The sequence below is a fragment of the Coenobita brevimanus genome, chromosome 30 (assembly GCF_032717465.1).
Source record: "Coenobita brevimanus isolate Jiangsu-jjx chromosome 30, ASM3271746v2, whole genome shotgun sequence".
Lineage (NCBI taxonomy): Eukaryota > Metazoa > Arthropoda > Malacostraca > Decapoda > Coenobitidae > Coenobita > Coenobita brevimanus.
This window is the reverse complement of record NC_136983.1, coordinates 37,465,055-37,492,073: the sequence shown is the minus strand read 5'-3', so window position 1 is coordinate 37,492,073 and position 27,019 is coordinate 37,465,055.

The window sequence follows — 27,019 nt, the reverse complement described above, 5'->3', positions numbered from 1 at the left end:
ACTAACCCACCACCAACCCTTTTAGTAGCCTCATACGACAAGCAGGGATACTGGGGGAGTATTCTTGAAACTCTAATATATATATCACTCACACTATAATATCAATTGCCAGGACTCCATATTATAATAATACAACTCATAGACAGATAGATAGATGGATAGAAGCACCAAGCCAGGGTGTGAGATACGAAGTGTATCAGCGAGAATCAACCAAAAAGGAAACAAGCTTGCAACTCTTAAGTGAAGAAATGCTAGAAGTGCACCGGAAGCAGTATATACACACAGACATAGAGTTCTAGAAGCTTCCACGACAATATAGCCCACGTGACACGATCTCTGCTAAACGAGAATGTAGGAATCAGAGATCAGAAAGGGGCTAGCTATACAACCGACTGGTAGTGGGGAGAAGAAGGCTAGCAACAGGGGCGACAGAGTGGTAAAGAGAAATAGAGTGAGACAGTGGGGAGGTAACAGTGGAACTTTATACTTCACTCGTGTGTGTGAGACTTTGTTAATATTTCCTAGACAAATAAAAATAGTCCCATACTCATGTTTACCTTTCCTGTCATTGATGATGAAAGGAACTAAGATTATCTACTTACAAAACTACTCACGTATAACAACCGCTCAACCACAAGTATAACATATGTATAACTGATCTAAAAAACACACTACAAGAATCTACGAAGTTTCTACAAGATTATGGTGACAGCGAACATACGAACCTCGTCTACGAATCTACAGTGAATTTCTACAAAAGCAGGCGAGACTCTAACCAAGATTAGTTTCAGTTCTATAGTGAATTTCTACAAAAGTAGGTGAGACTCTAACCAATATTAGCTTCAGTTCTACAGTTGATTCTACCCTATCAGGAAACTACAATTCTACGATCATGTAACCTCAAGTGAGTATACAGCAAAGAGGAACGAGTTTACAAGTTTACAAGTTCAGGCTACGAGTCTACGAGTTCACGATTCTGCGAGTCTACGAGTCTACAAGCCTACGAGTCTACAAGCCTACAAGCCTAGGAGTCTACGAGTCTACAAGCCTACAAGCCTAGGAGTCTACGAGTCTACAAGCCTACGAGTCTACAGTTGAGTCTACATTATCAAGATAGAAAACAAGCAATACCTCTTTCAACCAACAACTCACAACCAGCTCCTGACAGTATTCTCTCCAACCCCTCTTCCGTCTCCCCGATCATCATGCTGATGTAGAGGTGAAAAGGTCACACGACGCCTTGCCAGTAGTTTAACAAAATATTGATACAAACAATCATCCAATTTCTACGACGAACCAACAAACTACAACCATCTATGATCAACTACAAGTAACAAGTCTACAAGTCGTCTCTATAATCTTCTACACGTACAGTACCTACAAGTAGTGACATTCTTCATCCCACAACGAGTAAATCACAAGAAAAAAGGACCGAGAATAAATTGAGAAAGAAAACAAAACAAGCAAACAAAAAGCAAGAACACAGCAACAACCACCAGACCACCACCCTTCTCTCCAACCACCCCCTACCTCCAACAACATCACAACGCTGACACAAGGAGTGAAGAGGTTAAGACGACGAGGCAAATGCCAAGCCCATATTCACAACTTATCTTACTCGCCTTTCTTCACTCATTGACTCACCACAGCTACCAGAGGGTGAGAAGTTGACGTCACTATGCGTGTTTGCTGAGATGACGCCACGTCAGTCAACTCATGTGTGACACCACCACTCACCACCACTCACACCATTCCCACCACTAGTACATGGGCCAGTGGCAGCATTGGTACCAAAAAAAGAACTAAAAATTTTTGCTACTGGTGCTTAGGGGGCCTCAAACTACTGTATTGACAAAAATGCATGATGGCCATTGCAGTCTGGTAGCTGAAACCTAGCATGGGCGTTTTTTCAAAATGGCCACCATGCGGATTTTGAGTCTCCATAATTCAGTAACTACTAATGATAGAGACATAATCTCGGTGTCTACAGGTATGTTTTGAGGTCAACAATTGCAATGAACAAAATATTTTTCATCTTGGACTGAATTTTTAGCGGATATTACCTATGTGACACATTATTTAGGCTCAAACATGAATTTTTGGGCCGTTTTTGTTCATATATTTAAATTTTTATTTCCATATCTTGACAATTAGTCTACAGCTGTTAACCCTTCAAGTTTCATATTTATAAGAACCTGCACAGGGATACAGTTTGTGTGTTTTAGCCTCTTTTTAGAATCCCGTTACCCCCCTAGTTCACAACAACCCAGTTGGTTGCTTTAAACATTAAAACTGGTTATGGCTCCTTAAAACTTCGCAAACATGAAAGGTTCCATAATTTTTCCCTTGCAATGTTTAAAACTTAACTTCATACATTTTTTTCCCTTTTCAGACTGATAGCAGCATTAACCAAAGAGCTACAAAAGTCATGTCATCTGATGAATTAGAGACTGCACCAAAGGCCAAACGGCTGAAGCAGGACACCGCAAAGTGTATTATTTGCAAAAGAGAAGCATCTGTCACAGAGCTTGTGAGACCAGTGGATATTCAGTCATGGCAGGTGTTGTTAGCTGCTGCCAAACTGAAAGATTTCAAGCCAGTACTGGACATTACATCTTCAGAAGAGGAGATTCCTGTCAACGCTTACTATCATCACAATTGTCGCATAATTTCACACACACAAAAGCACTGGGAAAACTACTAGATTCAAAAACCCGTGGTAATAAAGAACATGATGATTGAGAAATGAAATCAAGACTGTTAACAAGACAGCCCAGCACATCACGAGTTTATCAGAAAAAGTGTATAGTTTGTGACAAGGACAGTAAATATAAGAAGGGAACCAGAACATGAGAACCACTCACAAGGTCATGTGAACTAAGGGCAGATAAGAAGACAAGGTCTGTGGCTATACAAAGAATGGATACCAAGATAATTTCCTTAACTTCAAGAGAGCTGGTTGCAGCCGAGGTTCATTATCACAAATCGTATTGTCAACTATACAAGACCACAAGCATCAGATTCTGAGGACATGGAAACAGTTTACAACAAAGCAGAGACTGAAGCCTTTGACATGCTCTTCAGCTACATCAGAAATAATGTTTTTCTCAATCCAAGAGTGATGACAATGGCTGAATTGACAGACAAACTGATTTCATTTATAAATGACTTAAATGTACCCAATGTCAAGACTTCAACCAAGAAACACATGAGGTGCAGGCTTGCTGGTGAATTTAGAGAAAGTCTCCATATCTTTCCTGGAGAGAAGGGAAGGCTGTTGGTTCTCCCAGACAATCTGACTCTTGAAATGCTTGCTACAGAATATCTGAAGGTAAAGAGTGAGGTTGACGAACTTTAGAAGGAACACAAAGAAGACAATGTTCTTAGGAAATCTGCAGGACACTTGCCGGGAGAGATTAAGTAGTCTAAAGTGGAGCAACTCAGGCCACCACAGCCTGAAGAACATAATCAGAAGTATGTCACCATGCCACCAGATCTTATTGAATTCTTGACAACATTACTAGTAAGTGGATGCCCCAGCAGGACACCATCAGCTCATTTGCAGACACTTGTATGGTCATTGCACAGGATCTGGTGTACAGTGTAACAGAAGGTACTGTGCTCACAACAAAACACATTCTTCTGCCATGGGCGGTCAAGACTCTGACAGGAAATGTTGAACTTATCAAAGTACTCGATCGTCTTGGCATTACAATCTCATATTCAAAGCTAGGTGCAATAGATACAGCTCTTTGTTTGCAAAAGTTGGCACATGGGGATGAACAAGGAGTGACACTTCCTCAAAATATACTTCAGGGACTTCCTACGACAACATAGACAGACAGGAAGAAACATTGAAAGGAGAAGGTACATCTCACTGCGTGAATGGCATTGTAATACAGTCTCACCCAGCAAAGCCCAAACAAATGCAGAAGAAGACAAAACAAAGGTCAATCACTCCACTGCCAGTTTTGATGCCTGATTATAATGTAGGAGAGCGCTGTTGTCCAAACCCTACAACGGTTCTTCCAGTGAATGCAGACAGTGTTGTGGCACTTGCACATGACAAAAACCTGTTATGGACACTAGTTCGACAGCATGACACCTTCAGCCAAAGTGTTCCCTCCTGGACAGGATTTAACATCAAGACCAGGACTGACATCTTAGTGTCAAAAGATATAGTGAGCTATTCGTCAACTATCAATGCACCTGCAACACAGTTATCCACTGTTTATGAGATTCTGTGCCAGGTTCTGAAGATTATGAATGCTCTCAACCTACAAGATATTGTGTGTGTGTTTGATCAAGCTTTATATGTCAAAGCAGCTGAGATAGTTTGGAAGCAACAAGGCAGGTGCAACCAGATTGTTCTGAGAATGGGTGTTTTCCACACTATTTCCAATCTCCTTTCCATTTTTGGAAAGAGGTTTGGTGATGCTGGAGTCAGATATGATGCTGTAGAGTCAGAAGGTTCCATTGCCAGCGTTCTTGAGGGACGACAGTACAATCGTGGAGTGCGTCTACACAAACTTATGTATGAAGCACTCTTGAGGCTGGTCTGGAAAGGTTTCCATCCATGGCTAGAAGAATTCCATCCTCTGGATCTGCAGGTGCTCCCTGATGTCGTCAGGTGTATAGAAGAGCTCCACGAGAACCCTTGCTCTGAGACCCTTGAAGCCTTCCATCACCATCCAGCTGGTGTTCAGATCTTGAGACGATTCAATGAGTATATGGACTTGCTTCAGTACCACAGTGGAGATCTTGAAGCTTTCTGGATTTCTTACATTGATTTAGTGGACATAATGCTGGGGCTGCTGAGGGCATCTAGAGAAGGGGATTAGTTTCTTCACCTCCACTCAGTTCGTTCACTCATCCCATGGTGCTTTTCCTATGACATGCAAAACTATGCCAGATGTTTGCCAGTATACTATGCAGAAATGACACGGCTGCCAGAAGACCACCCAGCTATATTTGAACATTTTCAGAATGGTGGTTTCTCTGTTCAGATTGGAGACAGCAATCCGTCTGGTCGCACACTTGTTGATCAAACTATCGAAGAGACAGTGAATAAGGACACCCAGACTGCACGAGGCATCAAAGGATTCAGCAGGAAATTGGGAGCAGTGAGCAAATACTACATCACTACTGAGTTTTGCAGCACATGCATGAGGCAGTTGAGAGAGCTGAATGACTTTGCAGAGTCCAGGAATTTGTCATGCAGATTTAGAACCCTCACGTATTGAAAGGGATGAAGCTGATGTAGAATCAATCGTGGAAATATTATAACACCAATGGACAAATCCTTTGCAAGATACCCCCTCAGATATAGTCAACTTACCAACTGCAGTTGTAGCACCACCAGATGTTGCCAAGGACTTATTACAAGCCAAAGATAAAGGAGAGGTGGCCTATGAAAGATTTCAGAAAGACAGGTTATATCCTGGAAGGACCAAACAGTTTCACGATAGATTGCCAAGGCTGAAACTAAAAACATTCAGCAGTATGAAAGAATCAACAAAATCCAAATCACAGAACAAGGAAGTGGTCTTGAAGGCAGATTGCAGATTATTTGGCCATATGGTACTAATTGCTACCAGCAGAAATCTCAATATGCAAGAAGTCTTAAAACACCCTCTAGGTCTCCTGACCTGGGCTCTAGCCAAAGGCGATGGCACAATGAAAAAGACAAATAAAGCTGTTTAAGCCAGAGAACTTGAGAAGAAAGAAGCACCAGCTGAGACTATTCCAAAGCCTTCAGCAACCATACCTGATGGCATGAGCGTACTTCAGAAGATGCACGGCGAAAACTATACCTTCACTGAGCTCTCTGAACAGCTGTTTGGTCTAATTAGAAATGCAGGAAATGGAAGTGATAGAATAAATGTTGTGTTCAATGTTAACAAAAGCAAATCAGTCAAAGCTGCTGAGAGAGCAAACAGAGGATCAGCTAAAGGAGTTGTGTTTGCATCCATTATGCCTAAGCACCCCATTAAACAGTGGCATCGCGTTCTTTCTTGCCCTTTGAGCAAAGCCAAACTAACTGAGTTCCTTGTTGAAGATTGGAAGAAACTTGATATGCGAGAAAAGCTGCAAGATACTGAGCTGTATGTGACCTGTGACTGCCAATGCTTCAAAATTACAACTAAGGGCCGTGAGAAATATGAGGAACTCAAAAGCTCACAGTAGGAGGCGGATACGCGTATATTGCTGCATGCAAAGCAAGCAGCTGCTCTCTACTGTTCAGTTATCATTGTTGCTGATGACACTGATGTGCTGGTTCTAAGCCTGGCATTCCAAAATCAGATCAGCTGCAACTTGTACATAAAGTTTGGCACCAGAACACGAACAAGAATTCTTGATGTAAAGAAAAGGAGTGCAGCTGTTGACCAGGGAATATGCCATGCACTTCCAGGATGCACTCTTTTACTGGATGCGTTACTGTCAGTGCTTTCTCAGGCCAAGGTAAGCTGAAGCTTTTGAACTATTCCTTGAGAATACCTCATTCCAGGAAGCATTTGCAGATTTGGGACATAGATGGCAGCTTTCAGATGACATATTTCAGGTACTTGAGAACTTCACTTGCAAAATGTACTCTGCACAATCATCCATTGCTGATGTCAACGAACTTCGGTACAATCTATTTCGGACCAAGAGAGGGGATGTGGAGTCTGGCCAGCTTCAGCCCCTGTAAAGACTGCTTGTACTTGCATGCTTTGAGGGCCAACTTCCAGTCTGCAGTGTGGTGTAGAAGCCTAGAAAAGTGTCCTGAGATCCCTAACCAGACGACAGTCATGGCTGGAAGACTACTGAGACTGGTGATTTCACAATCAAGTGGATGACTGGATCTCCAGCTCCAGAGGTGGTTTTAGACCTTCTTGTCTGTAGATGTAGACAAGCATGTAAGGCTTCACACTGTGAATGCCTCATAAATGGATTCAAATGCTCAGAAGCTTGTTATTTGCAGGACTGTTCCAATATGGCTGATGAGGTTGATCAGCAAGATCATGACATGTCTGAAGAGTTGTGAATCATTGAACCTAATACATTCTGCTGCAAATATATGAAAAACTCTTGTGTTTATTTCAGCATAAATCTGATATCTAACTTTAACCTCTGTAATTCACATCTGCTAGATTTACGATGTTATGTAAAACATTTCATTGAAAAGTACGCCATGAAAAAGTAATTCACTTGACACTATGTTCAGTTCATCAAACATTGGCTCAGAAATGTAATTTAATTTGTAGTTTGTAAATGTTATAAATTTTATGCAGAAGTAAACTTCATTAAGGATGTAAAATATTCTGGCACAATGCTCCTGAGACAAAATAAGAACATGTAATACAAATAAACAGTAAAAAGGATTTGTCTGTTCAACAAGCGTTACCGATACATTAATAAAACATGCATTTACAATGAAAAAGCATTTTATATTTCTACTTTTTAGACACCTACAACAAGCATCCTTTAATTTTAGATTAGAAGGCACGCTATTATTGCGTGGTCAAAAAGATTTGTACATGCTTTGTTAAACTGTTTCCATTGAAATAATGCAAAATATCGACGCTAGGGATTAGCTACAAATGGCCTGATGACAGATCTTAAGCTACTCATTACAGAGGGCCATCATATATATTCAAGCGCGACAGACATGTAGGCAACTAAAGAGCACTGTTAAGTTTAGTTCACCCAAATGGTACCAGTTGTTCAAATTTCAGCCGCTGGCCCACGGACTACATGGTAAAATCTAGTGAGTTATATAGTTACTTCATTTATATAATACACAGTGGTAAATAAAAAACTTCTGCACAAACATATAAAACGTGCTGTACAGTTACAGCTTACTTATACATACCTACTTCAATTATCTGCATAATTAAGTCACTAAATACTTGCACCAATGATAAATATTCTACACTGTATATATTCATTCGTTTACTATAGCATTTATTTACCACCAACGAGTGTTACCATTTATACCCACATAAAATACGTGTTTCATACACACAGCTATACGATATTACATCCACAAAGTAATAAAGAAAATATACTATTACAGTTACTCAGTAAGCGATTAAAAGAACTGTATTAAACATTTATTAATTAAAGCTACCTGGTGGAAACAACAAATAAAGTTACAAGGAAAACCAGAGAAAAAAAAAATGGCCAACACAAATGACGTTTGCAAGAATGAACAACAACCGCCATACAATTGTGAAGACAAAGATTTCCACACACTGCTGACACATACATTGCCCACGATAGGTACAAGTGAACAACAAGTGAGTGTATATAGTTAATACTGTATATAGTGTATATATATTTTTTATATAAAATAACAAAATATGGTGCTATATAATATAATTTTCAATAATAGCTGTGCAATATAAACTAAGCCATATAAAGGGGTCCCAAGGGAATTAACCAGCAATTGTGCAACCTTGGACAACACCGAAAAAGCATAGACAAATGAAGAAAAACAAACTATAGAAAATCAATACATACCAAAAAAGAAAAACAGTAAGATCACATAACAAACAAATGAAAATAGATGTAAGTGTTACTACAAATGCCAAAATACCACATAAATTCCTTCTATAAGTGAAACAAAAAACAATTTATTGTTCTCCACGAGCCAGTGGCAAGGCACATCATCACTCTCATAGATCGCAGCATGTCTGGATTAGCGATGTCAGGACTGCAGTTACTACAATATTACTGCAATTACTACAATTATGTAACGACAAACGATTGCATTATGTTACAGTGTTACAATTACGTAACTACAAACGATATGTAACAATTACAATACAATTATTATGTAACAATACAATTATGTAACTAATCATACAATGTTACAATTATGTATTACTACAATGTTACTACAATATTACTACAGTGTTACTAGAATTATGATACACTTGCTACAGTTATGTAACTACATACGATATGTAACAATTATAATACAATTATGTACAATACATTTATTATGTAACAATACAATTATGTAACAATTCATACAGTGTTACAACTATGTATTACTACAATGTTACTACAGTATTACTACAGTGTTACTAGAATTATGTTACACTTACTACAATTATGTAAATGCAAACGATATGTAACAAAAACAATACAATTCTGTACAATAAACTTATTATGTAACAATACAATTATGTAACAGTCCATACAATGTCAGTTCTGTAACTACAATTATGTGCAATAAAAATACAATTATGTAACAATTCATACAATGTTACTACAATTCTGTATTACAAGAATCATCATACAAGTTAGGTGAAATATTAGACATTACTAAAGGGATAACTCCATATGTAATGTAATGACCTAGCAGTATTACCACTGCACAATTATAAGCGTATGTCTGTCATGCATACACATTTTACAATATGTTATAATATATTCTATAATCAATTTAACTATAGTGCATTTGTTCAGTTATGTATACAACTTCTTTAAAATGTAATATTACTGGATCATTGCAATATTAACATGAATATTATATCTATGCAATAATGTAACCAATGTTATGTAGTAATAGATTAGCATTGGTCAATGATGCTTGCTGTCAGAGGACCGCCAGCTGGCGTGACCAAGCGATGTCAGGACTCCATATTATAATAATACAACTATTAGATAGATAGATAGAAGCACTAAGCCAGAGTGTGAGATAGGAAGTGTATCAGTGAGAATCAACCAAAAAGGAAACGAGCTTGCAACTCTTAAGTGAAGGAATGCTAGAAGTGCACCGGAAGTAGTACATACACACAGACATACAGAGTTCTTGAAGCTTCCACGACAGTACAGCCCACGTGACATGACCCCTGCTAAACGAGAATGTAGGAATCAGAGATCAGAAAGGGGCTATCCATAGAACAGACAGGTAGTGGGGAGAAGGAGGCTAGCAACAGGGTCGAGAGAGTGGCAGAGAGAGATTGAGACAGTGGGGAGGTAACAGCAGACCTATATACTTCACTCGTGTGAGAGACTTTGTTAATATTTCTAAGACAAATAAAAATAGTCCCATACTCATCTTTACCTCTCCTGTCATTGATGAAGAAAGGAACTAAGATTACCTACTTACAAAACTACTCACGTATAACAACCGCTTGTCCACGAGTCTAATATATGTATAACTGATCTATAAAACACACTACAAGAAGCTATGAAGTTTCTACATAATCACTCACTATAACATGTCTTAACCTCACTGCTAAGAAGTATATTGCCCATGCTGAAAAAATTATAATTCTTCATATTTCTATTTAGGCGGGTCAACTCATAAGGCACGATACATAATGCAGATCCAGTCAAATGATGCAATGAAGCACTCTCTGCCACATTTAGCTGCCTGCACTCCATACTGAAAAATTAAGTATGCAGTATTATGCTTTTTTTTTTTTTTTTTAATCATTTCCACGACTTTACTCATTTTCCGATGTCATATTTCAGCACCTGTATGATCCACATGAGAGGGGGTATCATGAGGACGGCTTGTCTCTGCAACCTCCCAGCAACAATTTCTCTCTCGCCACACCCTCCTGTCATTTCCACCCTGTAACAGCCTCTCCTATCTGACTAGACCCGGGACAAAGAAGGGCACTGATTCTCAAGATGCCACCAAAAAAGGGTCCATGTTGAGGAACTCAGGGATGAGGAGTTTGCAAATAAGTATGCAGTGACAGTTTCAAATCGTTTTGAAGTTCTCCGTACTGTGAGGATCCTGTTGAATGATGAGATACCTTTAAGTGTGCTACTCTGGTACTGGAGACCGCCTGAGATCAAGGTGAGGATTCATCTAGCGAGGGAAGCTGACTGTAATTGAGGAGCGTCATGCTGCCAGACTGGCTGAGGATCAGGAACAGCACAGACTTTGGTCTCGATGGGGACGAGTTTCACTGAGAAGGGACAAGGAGAGGTATGTGAGGGAAATCGCTGAGGAGGTGGAAAGCCATTTTCACTCAAATGACCTCGACCCACCTACTGAGACCTGAAGAAGCTCCACTCCAGACCCACCTCTCAGGTTAACACTGTTTGAACAGCAGATGGATGGCTTGTGTCAGGGGCAGGATAGTGTAGAGCTCATTGGGCTTAAGTACTTTGAGCAGCTGTATATGGCTGAACCTCTCAGTGGAGAGCTTCCATTGGCTGGTGTACAACTGTTGACAACTGTCCAACCAATTGACAAAACTGTGCCTTCTCTAGATGAAACTAGTAAAGCAGTGGCTAGGTTGCAAAGTGGTAGAGTAACTGTTGAATGTGACGTCCAAACAGAATTGATCAAAGCCGGGGATGAAGCCACGGTCAAGGGGTTACATGCAGTCATAGAAGCTCTTTGGCAGACTGGCATCATTCCTTCTAACTGGACAAAGTGTTTGGTCACCGTATCTGGAGAGGAAAAGGAGACCAGGGTGACTTCAGTAACTACCGTGGTATTACAGTGCTCAGTATGGCAGGCAAAGTTCTTGCTCACATTCTCCTGATGCATATCTGAGACTATTTGCTAAAGTTTCAGAGGCCTGAGCAATCCAGATTCATGCACAAGAAGTCTAATGTTGACTGTATCCTAGCTCTTTGAGTTCTTGTGGAACGCCGTCTTGAGTTTTGACAAGGTCTGCTAGCGGCCAACGTGTATCTCGAGAAGGCGTTTCACTCCGTAAATCGGGAGATACTTTGGGAATTCCTTTGACTCCATGGGATCCTTGCAAGGATAATCCAAATTATTGCTGGCTTGTACAGAAACACTGGGAGTGCTGACATGTGTGGGGAATGGGCAGACATCTGACTTCTTCCCAGTATGTTCTGGTATAAGACAGGGATGTGTCCTTGCCCCCACACTTTTCAACACATGCATGGATTGTGTACTTGGTGAGGCTGGGAGACAAAGTCACTGTCAGGCATCAGCTGGAAATTTCAGGGTTACTCACCTTCACTTTGCTGATGATGCAATTATCCTGGTGGAGTCATTGGAAATACTACTGAGTGCCCTCGACGAATTTCACGAGAATGCAAAGCTATTGGGATTAAAGGACTCTTGGTTCAAGAGCAAGATCCAGGCATTTGATGGATTGTTGGATGAAGCAGTTCAGCCTGTCCAAGCATGTGGTGAGGTTATAGAAGTCTTGGAAAGCTTTGGTAGTGTGATCCATAACAACGGTAGATCAGACTGAGATCTTTCGTTGCATTGGCCTGGCCTATGTGGCTATGGATTAACTCAATTTGGATATTTGGCACTTCGTTATTTCTGTAGAAAGACTAACGTTCGGAACTTCAGGGTACTGATGCTCCCTACCTTTATGACTGAGACATGGACACTAAACAGCGACCTGAAGTGGTGAACTGACTCCTTTGGTACTAGGTGTCTTTGAGGGATCAAGGGATATCACGGGTACAACCAGGTGTGTAATGAGTGGCTAGAGTGAATCGAGGCCTATTACCCACATAATAGGTCATTGCCAACTCCAGCTATTTGGGCATATGGCTCACTTTCCTCAGGCTTATCCTTCTGACAGGGTGATCTTTAAATGAGTTAACCCAAGGTATGGAAGAGTCGCTGCCTGGAGGGTTGGACAGAGGGCCCGGAATGGTTGGAGTTGGAGAGTGAGTTAGGCTGTGTGCCCACAGAGTTTACCCTTTCTTGATTGATGTATTGATCTCTATACTCACTTCAAAGCCAAAGGTGGCCGTTGTGATTGTTAAATCAACAACATATCTTGCTGTCTTGTTCCTGAAGTTGATTCTTCTGAAGTCACTACTCTCTGGCTTTGGCTATCCTGTCATTCTCTGACTAAATATATTATATCTGTTTTGTTTACTTATCCCCTAATTCTACTGACTAAAAAAAAATATTTGACTATCATACTTCTAAGTAGGAACACATCCTATCAATTTCTCCATTCTCTGAAATCTCCTTTCTAGGTGATTTCAATGTTCACCACATCTTTCTTTCTCCTCTTATTTCACTGATCCACCTGACGGCAGGGCCACATCTTATCTATTCTTAATGACCTAGAGCAGCTTGTACAGCACCTTACCCATATCCCTGACTACCTTGGAGAGAGTTGCAACATATTTGACCTTATTTGACCTTTTCCTTACAAGTACCCTTCTGCTTATGCTGCAATCTTTTTTCTCTGTTGGGCTCCTCTGATCACAACCTAATCACCTTAACCTGTCCTATCATGCCAGAAAGGCTGTGGACCTTCCCAAGAAGTGGTGGCTGTGGCACTTTGGAGCAGCTGACTGGGAGACCCTCAGGCAGTACTTCTTTGATTTTCCCTGGAATGATTATTGCTTCCATAACCTAAAGCCATCTGAGTGTGCCTTGTGCATTACTCAGGTCATTCTCTCGAGCACAGAAGCATACATTCCTTTGGCTTATCCTCTGACGAAAAAAAAAAAAAAAATTTAACCATTATGCAGCAGGTCCCATCAAGGGATTGAGTGAAACTTTGCCCAGGGTGTGGCTCCTGCCCCGTCCCTCAACACGACCACTTTCACACTAATGTTAGAACGCTTGCCCACCTTACTTTTTTTTTTTTTTTTTTTCACCTTTCCTTCGTCTGTGATCAGCTGACACAACAGAGCATGTCACTTGAACATATCAGTTATTGTTCCACCACCATGAGTGATTATATCATGCGGCAATCTGGCACGTTGTCTGATTCCTCATACCCCCAGACCAAGCGACCTCAACACTGACAAAACAACCTCCACCCTTGGCAGTACTTCTTCGAAGACTGTGAGGATCCCCTGTGCACAAAGAGTTACTTTGATATAATCATACACTGGAAAAACTATAGAATGAGATGTGTATTTGTATGGACGATAGCGACATTGGTTTGACAATAACAACGGTGACGTTTGTGAAATATACGATAGTGACGTTTATGTTATATTTACAACAGTGACGTTTGTGAAATGTTTACGAAAGTTACGTTTGTTTAGTATTAACAATAGTGGCGTTTGTGAAATTTTTACAATTGTGACGTTTGTGTACTATCTACGATAGTGACGTTTAATTAAATCATTACAGTAGTAATGAAAGTGATGTGTTTTCATGAAAGGGAAAGTGATTGGCGAAACATATATGACAGTGACGTTTGTGTTATTTTTACGATATTGACGATATTGACGCTTGGACCTTGTTGGAGGAACGAAGTCAAGAGCGAGAGCAGTGGAAATAAGTTATGTGAGATCCTGTGGAGTCACATGCAAAGACAGACTGACAAATGAAGAAGTGAAGGAACATTGTTGTGTGGATGTGGATATGATAGGAAGCGTTAGGAGAAACACACTGAGGTGGTTTGGCGATGTGAAGAGGGTACAGAGTGAGAGACTGACGAGGAGAGTGTATATGAGTAAAGTGGAGGGGGGGAGAGGGAGAGGGAGGCCAAGGGTGAGATGGAGGGATGAAGTGGAGAGGTATATGAGAGAGTGGGGTGTGAGCTGGGAACAGGGCAGTGAAATGGTGGGAGAAAGGGCGACATGGTGGCAATTTGTTTGTGCCCACCCCTTACGAGATTAAGGCGTCTGGGAATAAATAAATAGATAGATAGACGTTCATGAAATAGTTACATTAGCGGCGAGAGTGAAGTGTCTTCATGAAAGACAAAGTGTTTTGTGCAATATATACTGTATCTCAATAGTAGTGAATGATTGGAAAATGGTCAGGTGGTTACTACCTCAGTCAGTGTCATCTCAGTAGAAATGTAGATTATGACAGCAAAAAAACGTGCGGGAGTGCTGCCTTCGGAACTCTGATGACAGTGATGCTTGTGCATGAAATTGCAAAAAGTTTATGTAATAGTTACACATAGAGAGTGATTTAGTCATAAGTGAAAACAAGTAAAATACATATTTGTAAATTTTGGGGCATAATATGTTATAACCCAATAACATATATAACTACAGTATGTAACTATGCAGCTATAGGTAACACTATGTAAAACAGGTAGTTATGTCTGAGTTCTCCAGGAAGAGTTAGAGAACACATCCCCTTACCCTAGACTAATCAAGAATGCCAAAAACCTCTAATCATGCGCCGGAAATTTGACAGACACACACACGCACAAACGTACGTGCACATACGCCCACACACTTTAGCCGGAAGCTAGATGGAGATATAAGTCCGATTTCACATGTAAGAGAGTTAGTAGAACAGAGAGGCAGAGTAGGACAGGAGAGAGCAAGAGTTAGACAAGGAGACAGCGATAGGGAGTAGAAGAGTGAGAGTAAAGTAGGAGGACAGCGCTAACATAAACTGTTACTAACCATAGGCTACACGGGTCATGCCAAGCTCTCAACATTTATTCAAGTAACTGTCTCACAATAGACTCCACCGACCCAAATCTGCCAATTTCATCACCCCACTTAAAATACAAAGAGAACAGCGGAACAGAGAAGGTCTACACTGACATGTACAACGCCCCACCATTACTCTCTCTTAGGGGCCCTCCTCCCATCGACGATTTAACCAAATAACCCTCTCTATAGAATTACACCCTCGGCTACGTCTACTTACATTGTTGACAGCGGTGAACAACGATAAAATATGTTACTTACATTGGTGGCCAGTGGTAACAACGAACCAACTACGTTCACTTTTTGGTGGCCAGTGGTAAAAACGAACCAACTACAGTTCACTTACACTGGTGGCCAGCTGTAAACTATGACAGACTACGCCTTGCGAGTTTATACAATGCTCATTGATAATTGTTTATATAGTAATCAATATATGCAGCAGACTACTCTCCTGAACCTCTACAACGGTAAACAACGATAAACTACGTTCACTGAGACTGATGGGAAGCAGTAAACGAAGCCGATAAACATCTCAATCAGCAATCAACGAACAAACTACAAGCAAGATAATCTACGACTACGCTTAATTTGGCGACTTCACGCAATCAAACAAAAACAAAAAAGCAAAGCAGAGAGCAGGAGCTAGCAGAGCATCAACGCACCTTAATTCGTCCCTAATTGCGCCTAACCACCTCAACCACAACTCCAAGGTAACGAGAAACAATAGCAGTGACAAATTACGTCTATCAACAACTCTATAAGCCTACAAGTTAATCGCAACAAGTAAGGAAAATCAAACACTACAAATTAAGAAAAACAAGCAAAAGTGAGAAAGGAGGAAGTGCATCTGTACTGTGCTAATTGTGTTGACCCAGCATGGTGATGTAGCATCAACATGTTTCTCCCTCCTTGAACCTCCACCAGCCTCCACTATCTCCGCCATCTCCAACACTACCACCACCACCATCTCCTCCACCACAACTACCAGACTGAGGCAGCTGCTCAGCAGTGTCATCATTTGCTAAGATCATCATAACATTCAATCACTACAAGTGCCTGACAACACTAGCCTGCCATCCTGCACCTGCCTGCCTGCCTGCCAACCTGTCTGCCTACCCCACAGTGATGACACAGAGTGCTGACGCAGTCATACCAGGATCCTGACATACCACAACCCGAGATGGAGAGACCCACAGGTTAGCTCACTTCGTGACTAAAATGCGACCACTCATGCGCATGACGTCACAGGGCCCCTTCCGCCTGCGTGAACTGTTCAGATTAAGCCGGGAAATTCGTCACTCAAGTAAACATTTGATTTGGTCTCCACTGGGAACAGTTACAGTGAAGTATGCCGAGTAATTGAGTTGTGTTTGGCTGTATCTTCAGTTACAGAAAATAAAGAAGCCATTGCCATTACTTTCCACTATTTCCCAAAAATTGATGATATAAGAATCAAGTGGGTTCATCTCTGCAAGAGAGGTGACAGAACTGATCCAAGCACGGCACGGATATGCAGTCTACACTTCGATGAGCCTGCTCAAAGAAATCTTCAGTATGAGCACTCGGCCTTCCACTACCAAAAGGCCGTGTTAGGTTAAAGGATAATGCAGTTCCAACCCTTCTGCTACCACTGTCAAATCACGGTAAGCCTGCTTGATGTCCCTGACTTTTTTTTTTTTTTTTTGTTAGCCTACCGGTATATTGGTTAGCCTACCGGTGTATTTGTCTTTAGGTATTTTAGGTAGCCTAATAGTATATTAGCTAGCCTACCAGTGCAAGCTTCATGAGAATATATTGTGATATGAAGACTGTATTGGTGGAAAAGGTGTTGAAGTAAGGTACTGTTGATGGGCAGTGCAATGGCATCTTTTTTTAAAAGTTAACCTGGGTACTGCCAAATTATTCTCCTTAGCTTGGCAAAGCTCTGCACTTAATGAAGGGGTATTTGAAGACTGTAACTAATCCCTCAAGTTTGAAAAGTCCCTCATGTGAACGACTACAAAAATGAAATAGAAGCTATGCTACTATAGTGAAGGGGTTAATGGAGAAGCAACGTTTTCTTCACAAGAGAGGGACAGGTGAGCTGTGTGAATGGTGGTACTGTACCTGTAACCCAAACTGAAACTAGGTTACTGTTTAGCAAAAAAAAAAAAAAAAAAATACTGCTATGAGATGCATTTTGTTAGTAAAGGTATGTTATTTCAGAAAGTATACAGTATTACAGTTCAGGTTACAAGAATTTCATTTACTGTCTCTGTCTTTCAGCTTAAAATTTTTATAACTGATTTACTGAACACATCATTGCTGTGTCATTAAAGTAAACTGATAATCTTGGTAGCTTTTCACAACACTAAAAAAAAGTACCAATGCACATTTCATTTCAAATAATCTGACACTACAGGTAATGAAAAATGGCATGATACTACAACCTTACATTTGCTGCTCATCTTTCATGATAATGTATATTGCTAGCTTTTAGCATTACTTTAATCCCATTGTATGCAGTAGGACTTCAGTGCACTCTTTATAATAAGAACTGTTATTACTACATATGTATGCATTTTCACATAAATACTGGTTAATCTTCTTGAGGGCATTCGAATTATTTGTATTCCCGATCATATATTACCACGAAATAGTTGGATTTTTGGATTTGTTTTCTACTGTTAGATAGCTGGGTCTTTGTAGAATACGATGAAAGGTAAATGAATGTGATATTCCACAAAATAAAATAATTCTGATGAGTAAGAATTAAAAGAGCACATAAGTGCACTTGAGTCTTTTACTTTTCTGATCATATATCACCAGGAAATATTTGTATTTTCAGAGTTGTTCTTTTGCCATTATAAAGGTGAGGCTTTGTAGAATATGATAAAAGAAAAGAGAAAGTGATATTGCATAAAATAAAAGTTTTGGCGATTGTAATTTGAAAGAGGGCTTAAGAGTCCCTCCTCACACACGATTTGTCTCCTTTCTTTTCATTTTTTAACCACGTAATAATTGTAATTTCGGATTTGCTTTTAAAACCATGAGAAGGCTGAGACTTTGTACAATACAATTCAAGAAACACAAAAGTCATATCGCATAGGGTAAAATAGTTCTCATTAACTCCTTAACCGAGGGCTTGTTTTGCTTTGACTTGCGGCTCCCGCGGGCATATTCGTGCTCCAACGGACTCTAAAAATATTTGCCAAAAATCAGTTATTAGTCCTAGAATATTAAAATCACATATGCTTATGGCTCATACCTTCAGCTTTCTCCTGGGGTGTTTGTTGAGCCTTCGCCGAGTACCGTAGGACTTGTTGAGACCTCTGAAGTTGGGTAACGAAGTCTCTACTTTACACTTCCCGACAACCCGTAATATGATTACCACAGCCTGATATTATCACTAGAAACACTATTCTATGATTCTCAAATAGTTTGGAATCCATACTCCCCCCAAAAAAAAACCGCGAAAGCAATGAGAATTACAAGCACGTATATGACCTTCCCACTTGCGATCGTTCGCTGCTGGTGTTCTGTCATTTATTATTCATAAAAACACTCACAGTTTATATTTCTATTACTATATAACACTTATATATATCTACAGTCTTTATCCATAAGTTTCCTTCAATAATAGTAGTTTATTGTCACTGTAGGCATTTAATTTCTCTTTCAGTAAAATACGTACCATTCACTTTCTCGTCCTGTATACTAGCGTTGAGAGTGAATGTCACTTTCACCTTCACTCTCATAACTCATAGTATTCATACATGCTAGAGTGAAACTTTCACTTTCATTACTCCTAGTATATATACTCGTATTCTTATAATACTACTCACTTATATTTCTATTTACGTTCTCTATTTTATTTACATTATTTACATTTCTATTTTATTTACACTGTGTTAGGCACTGTCACCTGCAGTAACTTATAAAACTATATTCCACTGTTCACTTTATATTTACATTCATTGCTTTCACTTGCTGTTTACACATTATTTACACATTATTTACATTTCCACTTGCACTGTTTTACTCACCAGAAAGATCGTAGTCACTCTCTATCATTCGTCAGCATTTTACCTCTTTCCACACGAGGTTTAGTAGGGGGTAGAGGTCACAGGGCCCTTTGCATGGGGCAAAAAAGCTGCAGAATTTAGCAGGCGCGATTCCGACGTACTTTCACTTTGAAAGACGACAGTAAACTGATACTGGTGGGCCGGGGTGGCCTACCTAGGAAGAGTGCATTACTGTCAACGTCAGCCTTGTGAGAGCTGCTAATACATAGCTATGAAATGATTGGCAGGAGATCTAGACAATACATTATAAATTAGGTAGTTCCAGGTGAATGTAAATATCACTTAGGCCTCTCCCTTCCCTCCTTATATATATTTTTATTACAAGAATAGATTATACGGCATATTTCAAGGGGAAATAAACAGTGAAAATTAGTGAACAAGTGCACATGAGGTGTTGTCAGGTGATAATTAGCCAATTCCAGGTGTATGGCACTATCACTTACCTTATTTCTTTTTTGTATATATTATTTGGTATAAGAATAGGGCATAGGGCTTATTTCAATGGATAAAATCAGTGGAAAATTCCAGGGAAGATTTACTTAGCGTAGAATACAGTGTGGTGGCCTGTAAGAATTAGGTAGTTACAGGTGAATGTAAATATCGCTTAGGCTTCTCCCTTCCTTTCCTATATATATTTTTATTACAAGAATAGATTATCCGGCATATTTCAAGAGGAAATAAACAGCGAAAATTAGAGAATGAGTGCACGTGAGGTGTTGTCAGGTGATAATTAGCCAATTCCAGGTGTATGGCACTCTCACTTACCTTATTTCTTTTTTATATATATTATTTGGCATAAGAATAGGGCATAGGGCTAATTTCAATGGATGAAATCAGTGGAAAATTCCAGGGAAGATTTACTTAGCGTACCGCGGCTGGGCAGGCGAGAGGAGAGGGTAATGGAGGGGAGGTAGGGAGGGGAGTCAAGAACAGGGAGAAATGTCTAAATTGTCAGCAATGGATGGGAGTACAGATGATATTAGGAGTGCTGACTAGTGTTGGACATTGGCAGTACCGATAGATGATACAAGCCACCACTTGAAAGCCAGGGCGTATTCAAAATAACACAGAATCACAAAAGTGACGCCCCGCAGTATGATCCCTTGCTCCCAAGCGTCACGAAAGTGATGCCCCGTGGTTAAGGGGTTAAGAGTCACTCATACAAACTCAGCGGACAGGCCGAGGTGAGGGGGCTTTGTGACATCATCACAGCCCAGCTGGATGCGTGTGAGTTAACCTGTAGGTCTCTCAACCTTGACCTCTACCAAACCCTACCAACACCCTTTAACCAACATCACTATCATCACTAATATCGCAATTCATATCACAGAATCGAACATTTACTCTATTAGTTTAATAGTACTACTTCATTTATACACAACCTGACGTATATACACAGTGATAGACAAGATCCTTACATCAACATATAATGCATACATATGAAAATCTGGTAAAACCAGATAATCAAATTATATGTTCACATGTATCCTTCATATTACAGTTACAAGGAAAATCAAATGAAAATGCCTAACACAAATGGAGCTAGCAACAGTATGCTATACTCAACCACACAAACACAACCTATATCAAAGGTGAAACATATTAAGTTTACTTCGCAACCTTTGGAGGACTATAGTATCAAGTGATGTGTGGTACAAATGAAACTAAGTGAATACTGAACATATTGTAAATATTATTAATCTAAATTTATATAAAATAACAAAATCTGGTGTTACATATAATATCATTCAAATACACTGTGCAACATAACTAAGCTAATACACCTGCAGTCCCACATAACTAAGCCAATACACCTAAGTTGTCTCACATAACTAAGCTAATACACCTGTGGTGTCTCACATAATTAAGCTGATAAACCTGTGGTGTCTCACATAACTAAGCCAATATACCTATGGTGTCTCAAATAAACTGTGCAACATACCTAAGCTGGGGTGTGTCACATAACTAAGCCAATACCCCTATGGTGTCTCATATAAACTGTGCAACATAACTAAGCCAATACACCTATGGTGTCTCAAATAAACAAGTACAGTATATCAAATATGGCTGAATCATGATATGATTGTATTGCTAGGATTGTATAAATTATATACATATGTGTCATTTATAGAGCTACAATGACCACACTTGTGATTATTGCAATTATGTTACAGTTCCTACAATTATGTAACTACAAACAATAGCATTACTTCAATTATGTTACAGTTGCTACAATTATGTAACTACAAATTCTTGCATTACTGCAATTATGTTGCAGTTGCTAGAAGTAACTACAAACACTTCCATTATTGCAGTTACGTTACAGTTCCTACAATTATGTAAGTACAAATGACAGCATTACTGCAATTATATAATAGTTGCATTAACAATGTGTAACTACAATTTTATGGCAAACACAATTATGTAACAGGTTCATTAACACAATATTATGCAAGTCACACTTGTGTAACAGTTGCATTATAATGATGTAACAACAATAGTATTAACAAGATGTAACTTCAATTATACAGTATTCATACAATTATGTAACTTCTTCAATATTATGTGTTTCACTTACTTTATGTACAATTGTAATGAGTATATGTATGTATTAATACAGTATATTATGACAATATTTACGGTCGTTCGTACGACAGTGGGCGTGACCGAGCGATATTGTAATGCCACAAATTTAGTATTCATGTATATGTTTAGAGGTACTGTAATTTCTAAGTTAGATAGAGTGAAATCTGAATACTAGTCTATAAGGCTCCTGTTCTAAGTAGTAGTTCATGTGTTAATGATCGATATAGGGACAACTTTATATTTATATGTATATATCTCTGTATCTATGCATAGGTAGTGTAACTGGGAGTGTTGAGCTATGGGAGTTCACCCATCTGGTAGGTAACGAATAACAGATGTGGGCAACATCCCCTTGCTTATGGTGCGTCGTTGCCGGGCGTCAAATTTAAACCTTAAGCAGATTAAAAATGGGTATGCAATTCTTTCCGTATCATTGGTGTGAAATGCTTACTAATGAAGCTGCTAGAATCCAAATATGTGAAATTAATAGTCAGAAAAGGCAAAGATAATGTAATTTGTGAGGATCAAGTAGTTCTGCTTGCCTTAGCCGTCACTAGATAGCATAAGCTACCCCAAACTCAGGGCGGAATGGCGGTAAATTCAGTATTTAACTGTAGTTAGGAATGAATCCCAAATTTTCCCCAATTCAGTCAAAAGTCCTAACGTCATGTGTACTCTACTATATAAATAGTGAAGAGAATTAAAACCCACCATATCGCAAAAACAGTCTCATTTGACTAGCAGTAGTGTCCCTATGTGCCCAGCTAAGCCATTGGCTAACCAGACATTATGGGTAACAGACGTTGTTTCAGGTGAGCTGTACACATACCTCCTTTCTCCCCCCTTGCTTATTTTAATTCTTGCTTGTCGTGAACAACATGAAGTAATGTTGTTAAAAGCTTAATGTAGATTGGCTAACCAGACGTTACGGGTAACAGACGTTTCAGTCCACAGCACCGTGACTTTGGGGTTGCATGAGGCCATCATGTGATATTGCCCATAGACTTGTTGTACACACACACTTACACTACCCACAAATAGATTTACAACTGAATGTAGTAGCAATTGAATTATGAATCAATCAGGTAAACCTTTTTTTTTTATAGTAGATAATGTACAGAATTTTTAAAATTAATGTGATCAGTAACGGAAAAGGGAATTTAAATCATCAACCGTTTTTTTTTTCTCTCTTTTATTAATAGGTTAGAAATATTGGGAGTGTTGAAGTGAATTTAGTGGTTGTAAGGATATGTAATTTCGAATTGTTCCTCGAGGCTAAGCAAGCCCGAGTGATTATGAAATATTAGTGAATTGTGTGATGAGTTTAGACTGGCCCAACGTAATAGTACGAGTGAATATTTTTGGTTCGAGGCTATGCCAGCCTGAAAAGACAGTCCATGTCATTGAATGTCCCAATCTTGAGGCTATTGACTAGCCCTAGAATAACTGATAATCGAGAATGAAATGTGATGAATTCAGGAGTCATTGTTAACCAGCCCCATCCCGACGTTTTTGGACCTTTTTTTTTTTTTGGCCCAAACATCCGCTTTTGGTGAGAAACATCAAAAATTCATAGAGAAATTGCTCACCTGAGGTTTAAAATACGTGATTTAGGTACGAGTACTTCCTTACCTGACTGGGTTTTCTAACAGGCTGGCACCAAAGAAAACGAGTTCTATGGGAGGGTAACCATTTTATCCACTCATAAACAGTATTTATTTATTTACTTGGTACGAATTTATATGTAGTACAAGAGTATATTGGTTTTCAAACAGTAATATAGGCATTATAAGCATTGTTTCACTCACTAACTCATCACCATTCATGACCTTTTTTTTCCCACATTACCTGATCATCATTTCTGACTGTTTCTTCCTCTAATGCTATGTAAACTTTGTCCTCCACATTGTCATCGATTGGGGAATCACTCTGGCCCTGAATGTCTTTATTGGCCAGGTCACTGGTAACAGGTGAATTGCCGAGACAATGGCGTGCAGGGGGGGGGAGATTATGCGGTGTAAGGCATTGTTCCTGCTTGGCATCTTGTAGAGGAATAGAGGAAGGTGTCCCGTGTATACATGCCAAAAATCACTTGCGAAATCACTCGCGAAAATTGAAAATTGTGCAAATTAGGGACCTTGCAATATTGCCGCGTTAATTCACATCACCGGGACGGCGCGGGTTAAATATTCAATTTGTTTCACTTGGTAACAGTATTGTATTATTATCGCCCAAACTAGTACTTAATTTACAACCCTTTCATATTATTAAAGGTCATGTAATTCAAAAAAAATGTCTATTGTTTAACAAGTATAGATTTATTAAAGTATATGCAATTTTTGATATCCAACCAAGGGAATTTTGTCCTCTCACGCATGACTCACTCCCCTTCCATTTCAAGATTCCTCTGCTTTGGGAACGACTAACACACGTGGTACTAACTTATTCTCGACTCGGCTAAAAATACAAACACTACCAAAAATATATATCCATTCAAAGTTGAAGTTACTTCCCCCCCCCTTTGTTTTTTTTTCTTTGGTGAATACTTTATCAGTCATTGAGGGGAGACTAAGTTGAGTACCCTTTGTATTATCAACAAGTAAGTTAAACAGAACAAACCTGATAAATAATGATGGGATAAAATTACCATCATTACACTGGGGAACAACAACAGTGGGAAATCCAATTTCTCATCGTTACACTGGTGGCAGCGGTGGGATCATCGTTCCCCAGTTAGTGGCGTTGGTGAGAAAGTGAAGGGAAGTGACTAGCAAAGAGAGTGAGAATGTTAAGGGTAGCATTGGTTGGTCATTCCCAAATACCTCCGCAACTCTATGTTCAGGACGTGGAGATTAGAATCTTTCGGGCAAGTAGAGGGAAGGTTAGAAGTTACTTTCAGGACCCCCGATTAACCCGCGCCGTCCCGGCGAGGTGAATTAACGCGGCAACATTGCAAGGTCCCTAATTTGCACAATTTTCAATTCGCGAGTGATTTCGCAAGTGATTTTTGGCACGTATACACGGGACACCTTCCTCTATTCCTCTCAAGATGCCAAGCAGGAACAATGCCTTACACCGCATAACCTCTCCCCCCCCCCTGCACACCATTGTCTCGGCAATTTACCTGTTACTAGTGACCTGGCCAATAAAGACATTCAGGGCCAGAGTGATTCCCCAATCGATGACAATGTGGAGGACAAAGTTTACAAAGCATTAGAGGAAGAAACAGTCAGAAATGATGATCAGGTAATGTGGGAAAAAAGGGTCATGAATGGTGATGAGTTAGTGAGTGAAACAATGCTTATAATGCCTATATTACTGTTTGAAAACCAATATACTCTTGTACTACATATAAATTCGTACCAAGTAAATAAATAAATACTGTTTTTTAGTGGATAAAATAGTTACCCTCCCATAGAACTTGTTTTCTTTGGTGCCAGCCTGTTAGAAAACCCAGTCAGGTAAGGAAGTACTCGTACCTAAAGCGGGTATTTTAAACCTCAGGTGAGCGATTTCTCTATGAATTTTCGATGTTTCTCACCAAAAGCGGATGTTTGAGCAAAAAATAAAAAAAAAGGTCCAAAAACATCGGGATGGGGCTGGTTAAATTCTGCATTGGAGTGGGAATGTGACCTTGTGTTTTTGTGGATTGGAAGTAATGATATTGACCAAAATACTACCCCTCAAGAAATTTTTCACAGAATAAAGACTGTTACCAGGGAGCTAGAGAAACAATGCCACACCAGGGTGATTGTTTGCCAATTAGAACCAAGAGTGTACCAGGGGGCAAGTGCCCCTATTTCATCCGAGGACTATAAAACCGTAAGGAACTCTGTCAATCAGAAAATTCGCCGACACTTGCCTAATCAAAACCTGCAATTTTACTGGGCTTACTATAGTAATAATCTAGATGATGGACTACACTGGAGAGGCGCAGTTAGAGAGTGAGTGGACGCAAAAATTATCAAAATTATTGAGGCCTACGTAGACGATGTAAGTGACTAGACCTACTCAAAGGTAATGAAGGTGTTCACAAACAAAATCCACAATTCTTTTACAAACACCAAGAGAGAGAAAGCATTCCAAAATCTAATTTTCTGAGTAAGGGTGGAAAAGATAATTAGGGTCATCTTGTCTCTGTATGTACAATTATTTGGACAATCGCAGCCGGAAACTGATCATCCGTCCCAAACAATGAGAGATCATGTAACTATCCAATTAGATGAGGCAGATAAGCAATTCGGTACTGCGAATAGAACGTTGCCTTCACACTCGACCCCTTGTTCGCACACCATGACTTCACGGGTCTCTCTCATAAAACCGCGTGATATTCCAATTTTGAAATTAAATCAGCTTCAAGGGATAGAGGCCACATCTCGCCTCGAAATGTTTTGTGAGGCGGTTGAGCAAGTTGATACCAGTAATGCGATCAGAATCCAAGTTACCAAAAGTCGAATGGGTTCCGAACTGGCCACTTTCATCCATAATTACCAAAAGAAACATTTTGCACTGTCATGGCCCGAACTAAACAAAATCTTGAGCGCGGAGTTTGCCACTGAATTGAGTGTAGATCGAGCATGGCAAGAGCTAGAAAGTGTGACTTATGACTGGGAAGAATCACCCCAGGCGTTTGTACATAGATTCATGTGTAAGCACGTGGCCCTTGAAACGAAGTTTCCAAAAGAAAAGTTTCCCTCGTGAGATAAACGAATTAAGAAGAAATTGTGGTATGGTCTTCTGCTCGAGCCCAGGGAAAAATTGGAAGGTTACCTTGATGACAGATATCGACTCCGTAAATTCATTGACAGGATCGAAAATGAGAGGCAGCTTCTCGAAGAGAGGTACTCCACCCGAGTTAATGCAATGCTGAATAGGGACAATAAAAGTGAAGTTCCCTCAAATACAAATGTAGTGGATATTCCACCAAGACCATCCCATGATAATCATCAACCCGAGTCAAACAAGGAAGTGACTGAATTGAAAGCTCAATTAAGGGATTTGAAAACGAATTTAGAACAACTCAACCAAAAACAATCTACTCCTCC